The following is a 19,052-nucleotide window of genomic DNA, read 5'->3' as shown; positions in this document are numbered from 1 at the left end:
ATTCAACCATAGAATGTAGTTTCACGTACTTGTGTCTATTTTGTAAATCATTTATAAAACCTGCATGTATTCTCATCCCAAAAATATTAGATTTTAAAAGTGGGACTATAACTCACTTTCACAGATTTTTACTTCGTCGAGAAGTAAGACTTGGCCACTGTTGATTCACGAACCTATAACAATATATACATATATATTAAAGTATGTTCAAAATATATTTACAACACTTTTAATATATTTTGATGTTTTAAGTTTATTAAGTCAGCTGTCCTCGTTAGTAACCTACAACTAGTTGTCCACAGTTAGATGTACAGAAATAAATCAATAAATATTATCTTGAATCAATCCACGACCCAGTGTATACGTGTCTCAGTATTGATCACAACTCAAACTATATATATTTTGAAATCAACCTCAACCCTGTATAGCTAACTCCTACATTCACATATAGAGTGTCTATGGTTGTTCCGAAATATATATAGATGTGTCGACATGATAGGTCGAAACATTGTATACGTGTCTATGGTATCTCAAGATTACATAATATACAATACAAGTTGATTAAGTTATGGTTGGAATAGATTTGTTACCAATTTTCACGTAGCTAAAATGAGAAAAATTATCCAATCTTGTTTTACCCATAACTTCTTCATTTTAAATCCGTTTTGAATGAATCAAATTGCTATGGTTTCATATTGAACTGTATTTTATGAATCTAAACAGAAAAAGTATAGGTTTATAGTCGGAAAAAGAAGTTACAAGTCGTTTTTGTAAAGGTAGTCATTTCAGTCGAAAGAACGACGTCTAGATGACCATTTTAGAAAACATACTTCCACTTTGAGTTTAACCATAATTTTTGGATATAGTTTCATGTTCATAATAAAAATCATTTTCTCAGAATAACAACTTTTAAATCAAAGTTTATCATAGTTTTTAATTAACTAACCCAAAACAGCCCGCGGTGTTACTACGACGGCGTAAATCCGGTTTTACGGTGTTTTTCGTGTTTTCAGGTTTTAAATCATTAAGTTAGCATATCATATAGATATAGAACATGTGTTTAGTTAATTTTAAAAGTCAAGTTAGAAGGATTAACTTTTGTTTGCGAACAAGTTTAGAATTAACTAAACTATGTTCTAGTGATTACAAGTTTAAACCTTCGAATAAGATAGTTTTATATATATGAATCGAATGATGTTATGAACATCATTACTACCTCAAGTTTAGTAGGTAAACCTACTGGAAGTGACAAGAAATGATCTAGCTTCAAAGGATCTTGGATGGCTTGAAAGTTCTTGAAGTAGGATCATGACACAAAAACAAGTTCAAGTAAGATTTTTGCTCGAATTAAGATAGTTTATAGTTATAGAAATTGAATCAAAGTTTGAATATGAATATTACCTTGAATAAGAAAGATAACCTACTGTATATAACAAAGGTTTCTTGATCTTAGATGATTACTTGGAATGGATTAGAAAGCTTGGAAGTAAATTAGTAAACTTGAAGGGATTTTTGAAGTATTCTTGAAGTGTTCTTCCTATGATGATTATAGCTTGATTCTTGAAGTGATTTTTGATGAAGATGATGATTAACTACTGGAAAAATACGTTCATAATAGTGTGGGTGTGTTGAGAGAGAATTAGAAAGAGATTTGGAAGTGAAATGGAGTGAATGATGAGTGTTAATTGGTGAGTGGTGAGTGGGGTTAAAAGGAGTTCTAGTTAGTTGACTAGCTCATGGTAGAAGTTAAAATTGATTAGTCATACATGACATAATCAAGAGTGGAATCCCATGCTAGTTCCTATTGGTATATACCCATAGTAAGTACGTTTTGAAGCTGTGTATAATACGGGTAAGAATACGACTAGAATTCTTGATGAAAGAAAAGAATGGGAAAGTAACTGTAACCATTTTCGTTAAGTATGAGTGTTTTGATATATGTCTTGAAGTCTTCCAAAAGTATTTTAATACATCTAAATACACTACATGTATATACATTTTAACGGAGTCGTTAAGTCATCGTTAGTCGTTACATGTAAGTGTTGTTTTGAAACCTTTAAGTTAACGATCTCAATTAATATTGTTAACCCATTGTTTATTATATCTAATGAGATGTTAAATTATTATATTATCATGATATTATGATATATTAATATATCTTAATATGATATATATACATTTAAATGTCGTTACAACGATAATCGTTACATATATGTCTCGTTTCGAAATCCTTAAGTTAGTAGTCTTGTTTATATGTATATAACTCATTGTTAATATACTTATGGAGATACTTACTTATCATAATCTCATGTTAACCATATGTATATCCATATATATATCATCATGTCTTTTTTACAAGTTTTAACGTTCGTGAATCGCCGGTCAACTTGGGTGGTCAATTGTCTATATGAAACATATTTCAATTAATCAAGTCTTAACAAGTTTGATTGCTTAACATGTTGGAAACATTTAATCATGTAAATATCAATCTCAATTAATATATATAAACATGGAAAACTTCGGGTCACTACATGGATGGCTTGAAAGTTCTTGAAGCAGAATCATGACACGAAAACAATTTCAAGTAAGATTTCCACTCGAAATAAGATTGTTATAGTTATAGAAATTGAATTAAAGTTTGAATATGATTATTACCTTGTATTAGAAAGATAACCTACTATAAGTAACAAAGGTTTCTTGATCTTGGATGATTACTTGGAATGGATTTAGAAAACTTGGAAGTAAACTTGCAATCTTGGAAGTATTCTTGATTTTATGAAACTAGAACTTTTGGAATTTATGAAGAACACTTAGAACTTAAAGATAGAACTTGAGAGAGATCAATTAGATGAAGAAAATTGAAGAGTGAAAGTGTTTGTAGGTGTTTTTGGTCGTTGGTGTACGGATTAGATATAAAGGATATGTAATTTTGTTTTCATGTAAATAAGTCATGAATGATTACTCATATTTTTGTAATTTTATGAGATATTTCATGCTAGTTGCCAAATGATGGTTCCCACATGTGTTAGGTAACTCACATGGGCTGCTAAGAGCTGTGTATTGTACAAGTACGAATACGGGTGCATACGAGTAGAATTGTTGATGAAACTGAACGAGGATGTAATTCTAAGCATTTTTGTTAAGTAGAAGTATTTTGATAAGTGTCTTGAAGTCTTTCAAAAGTGTATGAATACATATTAAAACACTACATGTATATACATTTTAACTGAGTCGTTAAGTCATCGTTAGTCGTTTCATGTAAATGTTGTTTTGAAACCTTTAGGTTAACGATCTTGTTGAATGTTGTTAACCCATTGTTTATTATAACAAATGAGATGTTAAATTGTTATATTATCATGATATTATGATATATAATATATCTTAGTATAATGTATATACAGTTAAATGTCGTTACAACGATAATCGTTACATATATGTCTCGTTTCGAAATCATTAAGTTAGTAGTCTTATTTTTACATATGTATTTCATTGTTAATACACTTAATAATATATTTACTTATCATTTAACATAATTAACCAAGTGTATCAATATCTTAATATGATTCATATGTACCTAGTAAGACGTTGTTATAACGATAATCGTTATATATATATCTTTTTCGAGTTTCTTAAATTAATATTCTCATTTTTATGTATATAACTCATTGTTAAAATACCTAATGAGATACATACTTATAATAAAATCATGTTAACTATATATATAACCATATATATGTCATCGTATAGTTTTTACAAGTTTTAACGTTCGTGAATCACCGGTCAACTTGGGTGGTCAATTGCCTATATGAAACCTATTTCAATTAATCAAGTCTTAAAAAGTTTGATTGCTTAACATGTTGGAAACACTTAATCATGTAAATAACAATTTCATTTAATATATATATAAACATGGAAAAGTTTGGGTCACTACAGTACCTACCCGTTAAATAAATTTCGTCCCGAAATTTTAAGCAGTTGGAGGTGTTGACGTATCTTCTGGAAATAAATGCGGGTATTTCTTCTTCATCTGATCTTCACTCACCCAGGTGAACTCGGGTCGTCTACGAGCATTCCATCGAACCTTAACAATCAGTATCTTGTTTTGTTTAAGTCTCTTAACCTTCGATCCATTATTTCGACGGGTTCTTCGATAAATTGAAGTTTTTCGTTGATTTGGATTTCATCTAACGGAATAGTGAGATCTTCTTTAGCAAAACATTTCTTCAAATTCGAGACGTGGAAAGTGTTATGTACAGCCGCGAGTTGTTGAGGTAACTCAAGTTGGTAAGCTACTGGTCCGACACGATCTATAATCTTGAATGGTCCAATGTACCTTGGATTTAGTTTCCCCCGTTTACCAAATTGAACAACGCCTTTCCAAGGTGAAACCTTAAGCATGACCATCTCTCCAATTTCAAATTCTATATCTTTTCTTTTAATGTCAGCATAGCTCTTTTGTCGACTTTGGGCGATTTTCAACCGTTGTTGAATTTGGATGATCTTCTCGGTAGTTTCTTGTATTATCTCCGGACCCGTAATCTGTCTATCCCCCACTTCACTCCAACAAATCGGAGACCTGCACTTTCTACCATAAAGTGCTTCAAACGGCGCCATCTCAATGCTTGAATGGTAGCTGTTGTTGTAGGAAAATTCTGCTAACGGTAGATGTCGATCCCAACTGTTTCCGAAATCAATAACACATGATCGTAGCATGTCTTCAAGCGTTTGTATCGTCCTTTCACTCTGCCCATCAGTTTGTGGATGATAGGCAATACTCATGTCTAGACGAGTTCCTAATGCTTGCTGTAATGTCTGCCAGAATCTTGAAATAAATCTGCCATCTCTATCAGAGATAATAGAGATTGGTATTCCATGTCTGGAGACGACTTCCTTCAAATACAGTCGTGCTAACTTCTCCATCTTGTCATCTTCTCTTATTGGCAGGAAGTGTGCTGATTTGGTGAGACGATCAACTATTACCCAAATAGTATCAAAACCACTTGCAGTCCTTGGCAATTTAGTGATGAAATCCATGGTAATGTTTTCCCATTTCCATTCCAGGATTTTAGGTTGTTGTAGTAGACCTGATGGTTTCTGATGTTCAGCTTTGACCTTAGAACACATCAAACATTCTCCTACGTATTTAGTAACATCGGCTTTCATACCCGGCCACCAAAAATTTTTGTTGAGATCCTTGTACATCTTCCCCGTTCCAGGATGTATTGAGTATCTGGTTTTATGAGCTTCTCTAAGTACCATTTCTCTCATATTTCCAAATTTTGGTACCCAAATCCTTTCAGCCCTATACCGGGTTCCGTCTTCCCGAATATTAAGATGCTTCTCCGATCCTTTGGGTATTTCATCCTTTAAATTTCCCTCTTTTAAAACTCCTTGTTTCGCCTCCTTTATTTGAGTAGTAAGGTTATTGTGAATCATTATATTCATAGATTTTACTCGAATGGGTTCTCTGTCCTTCCTTCTCAAGGCATCGGCTACCACATTTGCTTTCCCCGGGTGGTAACGAATCTCAAAGTCGTAATCATTCAACAATTCAATCCACCTACGCTGCCTCATATTCAGTTGTTTCTGATTAAATACGTGTTGAAGACTTTTGTGGTTGGTATATATAATACTTTTGACCCCATATAAGTAGTGCCTCCAAGTCTTTAATGCAAAAACAACCGAGCCTAATTCCAAATCATGCGTAGTATAATTTTGTTCATGAATCTTCAATTGTCTAGACGCATAAGCAATCACCTTCGTTCGTTGCATTAATACACAACCGAGACCTTGCTTTGATGCGTCACAATAAATCACAAAATCATCATTCCCTTCAGGTAATGACAATATAGGTGCCGTAGTTAGCTTTTTCTTCAATAACTGAAACGCTTTCTTTTGTTCATCCTTCCATTCAAATTTCTTCCCTTTATGCGTTAATGCAGTCAAGGGTTTTGCTATTCTGGAAAAGTCTTGGATGAACCTTCTGTAGTAACCAGCTAGTCCTAAAAACTGACGTATGTGTTTCGGAGTTTTCGGGGTTTTCCACTTTTCAACAGTTTCTATCTTTGCCGGATCCACCTTAATAACTTTTTTGTTCACTATGTGACCGAGGAATTGAACTTCTTCCAACCAAAAAGCACACTTTGAAAATTTAGCGTATAATTCTTCCTTCCTTAATACTTCTAACACCTTTCTCAAATGTTCACCGTGTTCTTGGTCATTCTTTGAGTAAATAAGTATGTCATCAATGAAAACAATGACAAACTTGTCAAGGTATGGTCCACACACTCGGTTCATAAGGTCCATGAACACAGCTGGTGCATTAGTTAAACCAAAAGGCATGACCATAAACTCGTAATGACTGTAACGTGTTCTGAAAGTAGTCTTTGGAATATCATCTTCTTTCACCCACATTTGATGATACCCGGAACGTAAGTCAATCTTTGAATAAACAGGCGAGCCTTGTAGTTGATCAAATAAGTCGTCGATTCTCGGTAGTGGGTAGCGGTTCTTGATGGTAAGTTTGTTCAATTCTCAGTAGTCGATACACAACCTGAATGTACTATCTTTCTTCTTGACAAACAAAACAGGAGCTCCCCACGGTGATGTGCTTGGTCGAATGAAACCACGCTCTAAAAGTTCTTGTAATTGGCTTTGCAGTTCTTTCATCTCGCTGGGTGTGAGTCTGTAAGGAGCACCAGCTATTGGTGCAGCTCCTTGTACAAGATCTATTTGAAATTCAACGGATCGATGTGGGGGTAATCCCGGTAATTCTTTCGGAAATACATCGGGAAATTCTTTTGCGACGGGAACATCATTGATGCTCTTTTCTTCAGTTTGTACTTTCTCGAGGTGTGCTAGAACAGCATAGCAACCTTTTCTTATTAGTTTTTGTGCCTTCAAATTACTAATAAGATGTAGCTTCGTGTTGCCCTTTTCTCCGTACACCATTAAGGGTTTTCCTTTTTCTCGTATAATGCGAATTGCGTTTTTGTAACAAACGATCTCTGCTTTCACTTCTTTTAACCACTCCATACCGATTATCACATCAAAACTCCTTAACTCTACTGGTATCAAGTCAATCTTAAATGTTTCGCTAACCAGTTTAATTTCTCGATTCCGACATATATTATTTGCTGAAATTAATTTACCATTTGCTAATTCGAGTAAAAATTTACTATCCAACGGCGTCAATGGACAACTTAATTTAGCACAAAAATCTCTACTCATATAGCTTCTATCCGCACCCGAATCAAATAAAACGTAAGCAGATTTATTGTCAATAAGAAACGTACCCGTAACAAGCTCCGGGTCTTCCTGTGCCTCTGCCGCATTAATATTGAAAAATCTTCCGCGGCCTTGTCCATTCGTGTTCTCCTTGTTCGGGCAATTTCTAATAATGTGGCCCGGTTTTCCACATTTATAACAAACTACATTGGCATAACTTTCTCCGACACTACTTGCTCCGCCATTACTCGTTCCGACACCATTTGTTCCTTTCGTTCTGTTAACCCCTGATCCGTAGACCTCACACTTCACCGCGCTATGACCATTTCTTTTACACTTGTTGCAAAATTTGGTGCAGAACCCCGAGTGATACTTTTCACACCTTTGGCATAGCTGCTTCTGATTTTTGTTGTTGTTGTTGCGATTGTTATTGTTGTTGGGACGATTGTTGTAGTTGCTGTTGTTGTTGTTGTTGTTGTTGTTGTTGTTGTTGTTGTTGTTGTTGTTGTTGTTGTTGTTGTTGTTGTTATTGTTGGGCCATTTGTTGTAGTTGCGATTGATGTTGCGATTGTTGGGATAATTGTTGCGATTATTATTGTAATTGCTGTTGTTGTTGTATTGGTGATTCTTATCACCGTTTTCCTCCCACTTTCTTTTAACTTGCTTCACATTGGCCTCTTCAGCCGTCTGTTCTTTAATTCTTTCCTCAATCTGGTTCACTAGTTTGTGAGCCATTCTACATGCCTGTTGTATGGAGGTGGGCTCGTGTGAACTTATATCTTCTTGGATTCTTTCCGGTAATCCTTTCACAAACGCGTCGATCTTCTCTTCCTCATCTTCGAACGCTCCCGGAAACAATAGGCACAATTTTGTGAATCATCTTTCATACGTGGTAATATCAAATCCATGGGTTCGTAACCCTCTAAGTTCTATCTTGAGCTAATTGACCTCGGTTTTGGGACGGTACTTCTCGTTCATCAAGTGCTTGAATGCTGACCACGGTAGTGCGTAAGCATCATCTTGTCCCACTTGCTCTAGATAGGTATTCCACCATGTTAACGCAGAACCTGTGAAGGTATGCGTAGCATGCTTCACTTTGTCCTCTTCAGTACACTTACTTATGGCAAACACCGATTCGACCTTCTCGGTCCACCGTTTCAATCCGATCGGTCCTTACGTTCCATCAAATTCCAAAGGTTTGCAGGCAGTGAATTCTTTGTAGGTGCATCCTACACGATTTCCTGTACTGCTAGATCCAAGGTTATTGTTGGTATGTAGCGCAGCCTGTACTGCGGCTATGTTTGAAGCTATAAAAGTACGGAATTCCTCTTCATTCATATTCACGGTGTGTCGAGTAGTCGGTGCGATTTCCTTCAAAATAGTCAAATGGAACAAGTTAATCATATAGAATATTAAGAGTAGTTAATAGTATTTCGTAGCATAATATGAACTCATTTATAAAAGCTTTTTCTTCATATTAGCGTTTTATAAGTTTAAATTCGGGTAGTACTTACCCGTTAAGTTCATACTTAGTAGCTAATATACAATTCAACTACTACAATTCTATATGAAAAACTGATTATAATAATATTTCGCGTTCAAACTTTTATACAATATTTTACAAACTCACAATACCGCTTATTTTACATAAAGCATGAAATATAGCACACAATAACTTTGATACAAGATAGTTGTGAAGATAATTCTAGCTAGTACACAAGTCGTTCAGCAAAGGCAATAAAGACACGTAATTCATACGTCCAGAAACAAGTCATGCATTCTGGTTTTACTAGGACTACTTCCCATCCTTGGTCTTGTGGAACATAACCGTTATGGCCGTTGATAAGACAGCGTGTTGTAACATCGTCAAAGGGACGAGGGTTACGTAATGACCAACAGTCTCGTAACAACCTAAAAACCTCATTTCTTACCCCAATTACCGACTCCGTCACTTGTGGGAACGTTTTGTTTAATAGCTGTAGCCCGATGGTCTTTTTCTCACTTTGGTGAGAAGCGAACATTACTAACCCGTAAGCATTGCATGCTTCTTTATGTTGCATGTTAGCCGCTTTTTCTAAATCATGAAGTCCTATATTCGGATACATTGAGTCAAAATAATTTCTTAACCCGTTGCGTAAAATAGCATTTGGGTTCCCCGCAATATATGCGTCAAAGTAAACACATCGTAACTTATGGGTTTCCCAATGTGATATCCCCCATCTTTCAAACGAAAGTCTCTTATAAACCAAGACATTCTTGGAACGTTCTTCGAATGTCTTACAAAATGATCTCGCCTTAAATAGTTGTGCCGAGGAATTCTGACCGACTCTAGACAAGATTTCATCAATCATGTCTCCGGGTAGGTCTCTTAAAATATTGGATTGTCTATCCATTTTGTGTTTTTAAACTGTAAAATAGACAAGAGTTAGATTCATAAAAAAATACTTATTAATACAAGCAATTTTTACATATATCATAAAGCATAAGCACACTATATTACATATATTACACCACACGAATACAACTATCTTATTCCGACTCGCTCGTTTCTTCTTCTTCGGTTTTGGTTCGTTTTGCCAAGTTTCTAGGGATATATGATGTTCCCCTTATACTAGCTGTCGTTTTCCACAACGGTTTAGAAAAACCTGGTGGTTTAGAGGTTCCCGGGTCATTGTTACAACTTAAGGACTTCGGGGGTTGATGATACATATAAAGTTCATCGGGATTGGAATTAGATTTCTCTATTTTTATGCCCTTTCCCTTATTATTTTCTTTTGCTTTTTTAAATTCAGTTGGGGTAATTTCTATAACATAATCGGAATTCTCGTCGGAATCCGATTCATCGGAGAATTGGTAATCCTCCCAATATTTTGCATCCTTGGCGGAAACACCATTGACCATAATTAACCTTGGTCGGTTGGTTGAGGATTTTCTTTTACTTAACCGTTTTATTATTTCCCCCACCGGTTCTATTTCCTCCTCCGGTTCCTCCTCTTCCGGTTCTGATTCTTCTTCCGGTTCTGATTCTACTTCCGGTTCCTCTTCGGGAACTTGTGAATCAGTCCAATATATATTCGACTCTTCGTTATTATTAGGTGAGTCAATGGGATTTGTGCTAGAGGTAGACATCTATCACACAATATCAAACATGTTAAGAGATTAATATATCACATAATATATACATGTTAATAATATATAGTTTCCAACAAAAATGTTAAGCAATCATTTTTAAAGAAAACACGGTCGAAGTCCAGACTCACTAATGCATCCTAACAAACTCGATAAGACACACTAATGCAAATTTTCTGGTTCTCTAAGACCAACGCTCGGATACCAACTGAAATGTCCCGTTCTTATTGATTAAAAACGTTCCATATTAATTGATTTCGTTGCGAGGTTTTGACCTCTATATTGAAATGTCCCGTTCTTATTGATTAAAAACATTCCATATTAATTGATTTCGTTGCGAGGTTTTGACCTCTATATGAGACGTTTTTCAAAGACTGCATTCATTTTTAAAACAAACCATAACCTTTATTTCATAAATAAAGGTTTAAAAAGCTTTACGTAGATTATCAAATAATGATAATCTAAAATATCCTGTTTACACACGACCATTACATAATGGTTTACAATACAAATATGTTACATCGAAATCAGTTTCTTGAATGCAGTTTTTACACAATATCATACAAACATGGACTCCAAATCTTGTCCTTATTTTAGTATGCAACAGCGGAAGCTCTTAATATTCACCTGAGAATAAACATGCTTTAAACGTCAACAAAAATGTTGGTGAGTTATAGGTTTAACCTATATATATCAAATCGTAACAATAGACCACAAGATTTCATATTTCAATACACATCCCATACATAGAGATAAAAATTCATTCATATGGTGAACACCTGGTAACCGACATTAACAAGATGCATATATAAGAATATCCCCATCATTCCGGGACACCCTTCGGATATGATATAAATTTCGAAGTACTAAAGCATCCGGTACTTTGGATGGGGTTTGTTAGGCCCAATAGATCTATCTTTAGGATTCGCGTCAATTAGGGTGTCTGTTCCCTAATTCTTAGATTACCAGAATTAATAAAAAGGGGCATATTCGATTTCGATAATTCAACCATAGAATGTAGTTTCACGTACTTGTGTCTATTTTGTAAATCATTTATAAAACCTGCATGTATTCTCATCCCAAAAATATTAGATTTTAAAAGTGGGACTATAACTCACTTTCACAGATTTTTTACTTCGTCGGGAAGTAAGACTTGGCCACTGGTTGATTCACGAACCTATAACAATATATACATATATATCAAAGTATGTTCAAAATATATTTACAACACTTTTAATATATTTTGATGTTTTAAGTTTATTAAGTCAGCTGTCCTCGTTAGTAACCTACAACTAGTTGTCCATAGTTAGATGTACAGAAATAAATCGATAAATATTATCTTGAATCAATCCACGACCCAGTGTATACATATCTCAGTATTGATCACAACTCAAACTATATATATTTTGGAATCAACCTCAACCCTGTATAGCTAACTCCAACATTCACATATAGAGTGTCTATGGTTGTTCCGAAATATATATAGATGTGTCGACATGATAGGTCGAAACATTGTATACGTGTCTATGGTATCTCAAGATTACATAATATACAATACAAGTTGATTAAGTTATGGTTGGAATAGATTTGTTACCAATTTTCACGTAGCTAAAATGAGAAAAATTATCCAATCTTGTTTTACCCATAACTTCTTCATTTTAAATCCGTTTTGAGTGAATCAAATTGCTATGGTTTCATATTGAACTTTATTTTATGAATCTAAAAAGAAAAAGTATAGGTTTATAGTCGGAAAAATAAGTTACAAGTCGTTTTTGTAAAGGTAGTCATTTCAGTCGAAAGAACGACGTCTAGATGACCATTTTAGAAAACATACTTCCACTTTGAGTTTAACCATAATTTTTGGATATAGTTTCATGTTCATAATAAAAATCATTTTCTCAGAATAACAACTTTTAAATCAAAGTTTATCATAGTTTTTAATTAACTAACCCAAAACAGCCCGCGGTGTTACTACGACGGCGTAAGTCCGGTTTTACGGTGTTTTTCGTGTTTCCAGGTTTTAAATCATTAAGTTAGCATATCATATAGATATAGAACATGTGTTTAGTTGATTTTAAAAGTCAAGTTAGAAGGATTAACTTTTGTTTGCGAACAAGTTTAGAATTAACTAAACTATGTTCTAGTGATTACAAGTTTAAACCTTCGAATAAGATAGCTTTATATGTATGAATCGAATGATGTTATGAACATCATTACTACCTTAAGTTCCTTGGATAAACCTACTGGAAAAGAGAAAAATGGATCTAGCTTCAACGGATCCTTGGATGGCTTGAAGTTCTTGAAGCAGAATCATGACACGAAAACAAGTTCAAGTAAGATCATCACTTGAAATAAGATTGTTATAGTTATAGAAATTGAACCAAAGTTTGAATATGATTATTACCTTGTATTAGAATGATAACCTACTGTAAGAAACAAAGATTTCTTGAGGTTGGATGATCACCTTACAAGATTGGAAGTGAGCTAGCAAACTTGAAAGTATTCTTGATTTTATGAAACTAGAACTTTTGGAATTTATGAAGAACACTTAGAACTTGAAGATAGAACTTGAGAGTGATCAATTAGATGAAGGAAATTGAAGAATGAAAGTGTTTGTAGGTGTTTTTGGTCGTTGGTGTATGGATTAGATATAAAGGATATGTTATTTTGTTTTCATGTAAATAAGTCATGAATGATTACTCATATTTTTGTAATTTTATGAGATATTTCATGCTAGTTGCCAAATGATGGTTCCCACATGTGTTAGGTGACTCACATGGACTTCTAAGAGCTGATCATTGGAGTGTATATACCAATAGTACATACATCTAAAAGCTGTGTATTGTACGAGTACGAATACGGGTGCATACGAGTAGAATTGTTGATGAAACTGAACGAGGATGTAATTGTAAGCATTTTTCTTAAGTAGAAGTATTTTGATAAGTGTCTTGAAGTCTTTCAAAAGTGTATGAATACATATTAAAACACTACATGTATATACATTTTAACTGAGTCGTTAAGTCATCGTTAGTCGTTACATGTAAATGTTGTTTTGAAACCTTTAGGTTAACGATCTTGTTAAATGTTGTTAACCCAATGTTTATAATATCAAAAGAGATTTTAAATTATTATATTATCATGATATTATGATGTACAAATATCTCTTAATATGATATATATACATTAAATGTCGTTACAACGATAATCGTTACATATATGTCTCGTTTCAAAATCATTAAGTTAGTAGTCTTGTTTTTACATATGTAGTTCATTGTTAATATAATTAATGATATGTTTACTTATCATAATATCATGTTAACTATATATATAACCATATATATGTCATCATATAGTTTTTATAAGTTTTAACGTTCGTGAATCACCGGTCAACTTGGGTGGTCAATTGTCTATATGAAACCTATTTCAATTAATCAAGTCTTAAAAAATTTGATTGCTTAACATGTTGGAAACATTTAATCATGTAAATATCAATCTCAATTAATATATATAAACATGGAAAAGTTCGGGTCACTACAGTACCTACCCGTTAAATAAATTTCGTCCCGAAATTTTAAGCTGTTGAAGGTGTTGACGAATCTTCTGGAAATAGATGCGGGTATTTCTTCTTCATCTGATCTTCACGCTCCTAGGTGAACTCGGGTCCTCTACGAGCATTCCATCGAACCTTAACAATTGGTATCTTGTTTTGCTTAAGTCTTTTAACCTCACGATCCATTATTTCGACGGGTTCTTCGATGAATTGAAGTTTTTCGTTGATTTGGATTTCATCTAACGGAATAGTGAGATCTTCTTTAGCAAAACATTTCTTCAAATTCGAGACGTGGAAAGTGTTATGTACAGCCACGAGTTGTTGAGGTAACTCAAGTCGGTAAGCTACTGGTCCGACACGATCAATAATCTTGAATGGTCCAATATACCTTGGATTTAATTTCCCTCGTTTACCAAATCGAACAACGCCTTTCCAAGGTGCAACTTTAAGCATGACCATCTCTCCAATTTCAAATTCTATATCTTTTCTTTTAATGTCAGCGTAGCTCTTTTGTCGACTTTGGGCGGTTTTCAACCGTTGTTGAATTTGGATGATCTTCTCGGTAGTTTCTTGTATAATCTCCGGACCCGTAATCTGTCTATCCCCCACTTCACTCCAACAAATTGGAGACCTGCACTTTCTACTATAAAGTGCTTCAAACGGCGCCATCTCAATGCTTGAATGGTAGCTGTTGTTGTAGGAAAATTCTACTAACGGTAGATGTCGATCCCAACTGTTTCCGAAATCAATAACACATGCTCGTAGCATGTCTTCAAGCGTTTGTATCGTCCTTTCGCTCTGCCCATCAGTTTGTGGATGATAGGCAGTACTCATGTCTAGACGAGTTTCTAATGCTTGCTGTAATGTCTGCCAGAATCTTGAAATAAATCTGCCATCCCTATCAGAGATAATAGAGATTGGTATTCCATGTCTGGAGATGACTTCCTTCAAATACAGTCGTGCTAACTTTTCCATCTTGTCATCTTCTCTTATTGGCAGGAAGTGTGCTGATTTGGTGAGACGATCAACTATTACCCAAATAGTATCAAAACCACTTGCAGTCCTTGGCAATTTAGTTATGAAATCCATGGTAATGTTTTCCCATTTCCATTCCGGGATTTCGGGTTGTTGAAGTAGACCTGATGGATCTGATGCTCAGCTTTGACCTTAGAACACGTCAAACATTCTCCTACGTATTTAGCAACATCGGCTTTCATACCCGGCCACCAAAAATGTTTCTTGAGATCCTTGTACATCTTCCCCGTTCCAGGATGTATTGAGTATCTGGTTTTATGAGCTTCTCTAAGTACCATTTCTCTCATATCTCCAAATTTTGGTACCCAAATCCTTTCAGCCCTATACCGGGTTCCGTCTTCCCGAATATTAAGATGCTTCTCCGATCCTTTGGGTATTTCATCCTTTAAATTTCCCTCTTTTAAAACTCCTTGTTGCGCCTCCTTTATTTGAGTAGTAAGGTTATTATGAATCATTATATTCATAGATTTTACTCGAATGGGTTCTCTGTCCTTCCTGCTCAAGGCATCGGCTACCACATTTGCCTTCCCCGGGTGGTAACGAATCTCAAAGTCGTAATCATTCAATAATTCAATCCACCTACGCTGCCTCATATTCAGTTGTTTCTGATTAAATATGTGTTGAAGACTTTTGTGGTCGGTATATATAATACTTTTAACCCCATATAAGTAGTGCCTCCAAGTCTTTAATGCAAAAACAACTGCGCCTAATTCCAAATCATGCGTCGTATAATTTTGTTCGTGAATCTTCAATTGTCTAGACGCATAAGCAATCACCTTCGTTCATTGCATTAATACACAACCGAGACCTTGCTTTGATGCGTCACAATAAATCACAAAATCATCATTCCCTTCAGGCAATGACAATATAGGTGCCGTAGTTAGCTTTTTCTTCAATAACTGAAACGCTTTCTCTTGTTCATCATTCCATTCAAATTTCTTCCCTTTATGCGTTAATGCAGTCAAGGGTTTTGCTATTCTGGAAAAGTCTTGGATGAACCTTCTGTAGTAACCAGCTAGTCCTAAAAACTGACGTATGTGTTTCGGAGTTTTCGGGGTTTCCCACTTTTCAACAGTTTCTATCTTTGCCGGATCCACCTTAATACCTTCTTTGTTCACTATGTGACCGAGGAATTGAACTTCTTCCAACCAAAATGCACACTTTGAAAACTTAGCGTACAATTCTTCCTTCCTCAATACTTCTAACACCTTTCTCAAATGTTCACCGTGTTCTTGGTCATTCTTTGAGTAAATAAGTATGTCATCAATAAAAACAATGACAAACTTGTCAAGGTATGGTCCACACACTCGGTTCATAAGGTCCATGAACACAGCTGGTGCATTAGTTAAACCAAATGGCATGACCATAAACTCGTAATGACCGTAACGTGTTCTGAAAGCAGTCTTTGGAATATCAGCTTCTTTCACCCGCATTTGATGATACCCGGAACGTAAGTCAATCTTTGAATAAACAGACGAGCCTTGTAGTTGATCAAATAAGTCGTCGATTCTCGGTAGTGGGTAGCGGTTCTTGATGGTAAGTTTGTTCAACTCTCGGTAGTCGATACACAACCTGAATGTACCATCTTTCTTCTTGACAAACAAAACAGGAGCTCCCCACGGTGATGTGCTTGGTCGAATGAAACCACGCTCTAAAAGTTCTTGTAATTGGCTTTGCAGTTCTTTCATCTCGTTGGGTGCGAGTCTGTAAGGAGCACGAGCTATTGGTGTAGCTCCTGGTACAAGATCTATTTGAAATTCAACGGATCGATGTGGGGGTAATCCCGGTAATTCTTTCGGAAATACATCGGGAAATTCTTTTGCAATGGGAACATCATTGATGCTCTTTTATTCAGTTTGTACTTTCTCGACGTGTGCTAGAACAGCATAGCAACCTTTTCTTATTAGTTTTTGTGCCTTCAAATTACTAATAAGATGTAGCTTCGTGTTGCCCTTTTCTCCGTACACCATTAAAGGTTTTCCTTTTTCTCGTATAATGCGAATTGCATTTTTGTAACAAACGATCTCTGCTTTCACTTCTTTCAACCAGTCCATACCGATTATCACATCAAAACTCCCTAACTCTACTGGTATCAAATCAATCTTAAATGTTTCACTAACCAGTTTAATTTCTCGATTCCGACATATATTATCTGCTGAAATTAATTTACCATTTGCTAATTCGAGTAAAAATTTACTATCCAAAGGCGTCAATGGACAACTTAATTTAGCACAAAAAATCTCTACTCATATAGCTTCTATCCGCACCCGAATCTAATAAAACGTAAGCAGATTTATTGTCAATAAGAAACGTACCCGTAACAAGCTCCGGGTCTTCTTGTGCCTCTGCCGCATTAATATTGAAAACTCTTCCGCGGCCTTGTCCATTCGTGTTCTCCTGGTTCGGGCAATTTCTAATAATGTGGCCCGGTTTTCCACATTTATAACAAACTACATTGGCATAACTTGCTCCGACACTACTTGCTCCGCCATTACTCGTTCCGACACCATTTGTTCCTTTCGTTCTATTAACCCCTGCTCCGTAGACCTCACACTTCGCCGCGCTATGACCATTTCTTTTACACTTGTTGCAAAATTTGGTGCAGAACCCCGAGTGATACTTTTCACACCTTTGGCATAGCTGCTTCTGATTGTTGTTGTTATTGCGGTTATTATTGTTGTTGGGATGATTGTTGTAGTTGCTGTTGTTGTTGTTGTTGGGCCGTTTGTTGTAGTTGTGATTGATGTTGCGATTGTTGGGATAATTGTTGCGATTATTGTTGTAATTGCTGTTGTTGTTGTATTGGTGATTCTTATCACCGTTTTCCTCCCACTTTCTTTTGACTTGCTTCACATTGGCCTCTTCAGCAGTCTGTTCTTTAATTCTTTCTTCAATCTGGTTCACTAGTTTGTGAGCCATTCTACATGCCTGTTGTATGGAGGCGGGCTCGTGTGAACTTATATCTTCTTGGATTCTTTCCGGTAATCCTTTCACAAACGCGTCGATCTTCTCTTCCTCATCTTCGAATGCTCCCGGACACAATAGGCACAATTCTGTGAATCGTCTTTCGTACGTGGTAATATCAAATCCTTGGGTTCGTAACCCTCTAAGTTCTGTCTTGAGCTTATTGACCTCGGTTCTGGGACGGTACTTCTCGTTCATCAAGTGCTTGAATGCTGACCACGGTAGTGCGTACGCATCGTCTTGTCCCACTTGCTCTAGATAGGTATTCCACCATGTTAACGCAGAACCTGTGAAGGTATGCGTAGCGTACTTCACTTTGTCCTCTTCAGTACACTTACTTATGGCAAACACCGATTCGACCTTCTCGGTCCACCGTTTCAATCCGATCGGTCCTTCGGTTCCATCAAATTCCAAAGGTTTGCAGGCAGTAAATTCTTTGTAGGTGCATCCTACACGATTTCCTGTACTGCTAGATCCAAGGTTATTGTTGGTATGTAGCGCAGCCTGTACTGCGGCTATGTTTGAAGCTAGAAAAGTACGGAATTCCTCTTCATTCATATTCACGGTGTGTCGAGTAGTCGGTGCCATTTCCTTCAAAATAGTCAAATGGAACAAGTTAATCATACAGAATATTAAGAGTAGTTAATAGTATTTCGTAGCATAATATGAACTCATTTATAAAAGCTTTTTCTTCATATTAGCATTTTATAAGTTTAAATTCGGGTAGTACCTACCCGTTAAGTTCATACTTAGTAGCTAACATACAATTCAACTACTACAATTCTATATGAAAAACTGATTATAATAATATTTCGTGTTCAAACTTTTACACAATATTTTACAAACTTACAATACCGCTTATTTTACATATAGCATGAAATATAGCACACAATAAATTTGATACAAGATGGTTGTGAAGATAATTCTAGCTAGTACACAAGTCGTTCAGCAAAGGCAATAAAGACACGTAATTCATACGTCCAGAAACAAGTCATGCATTCTGGTTTTACTAGGATTACTTCCCATCCTTGGTCTTGTGGAACATAACCGTTATGGCCGTTGATAAGACATCGTGTTGTAACGTCGCCAAAGGGACGAGGGTTACGTAATGTCCAACAGTCCCGTAACAATCTAAAAACCTCATTTC

This window comes from Rutidosis leptorrhynchoides, chromosome 3, assembly GCF_046630445.1.
Source record: "Rutidosis leptorrhynchoides isolate AG116_Rl617_1_P2 chromosome 3, CSIRO_AGI_Rlap_v1, whole genome shotgun sequence".
Classification (NCBI taxonomy): domain Eukaryota; kingdom Viridiplantae; phylum Streptophyta; class Magnoliopsida; order Asterales; family Asteraceae; genus Rutidosis; species Rutidosis leptorrhynchoides.
The sequence above is the reverse complement of the archived record's forward strand: the minus strand, read 5'-3'. Positions refer to the sequence as shown.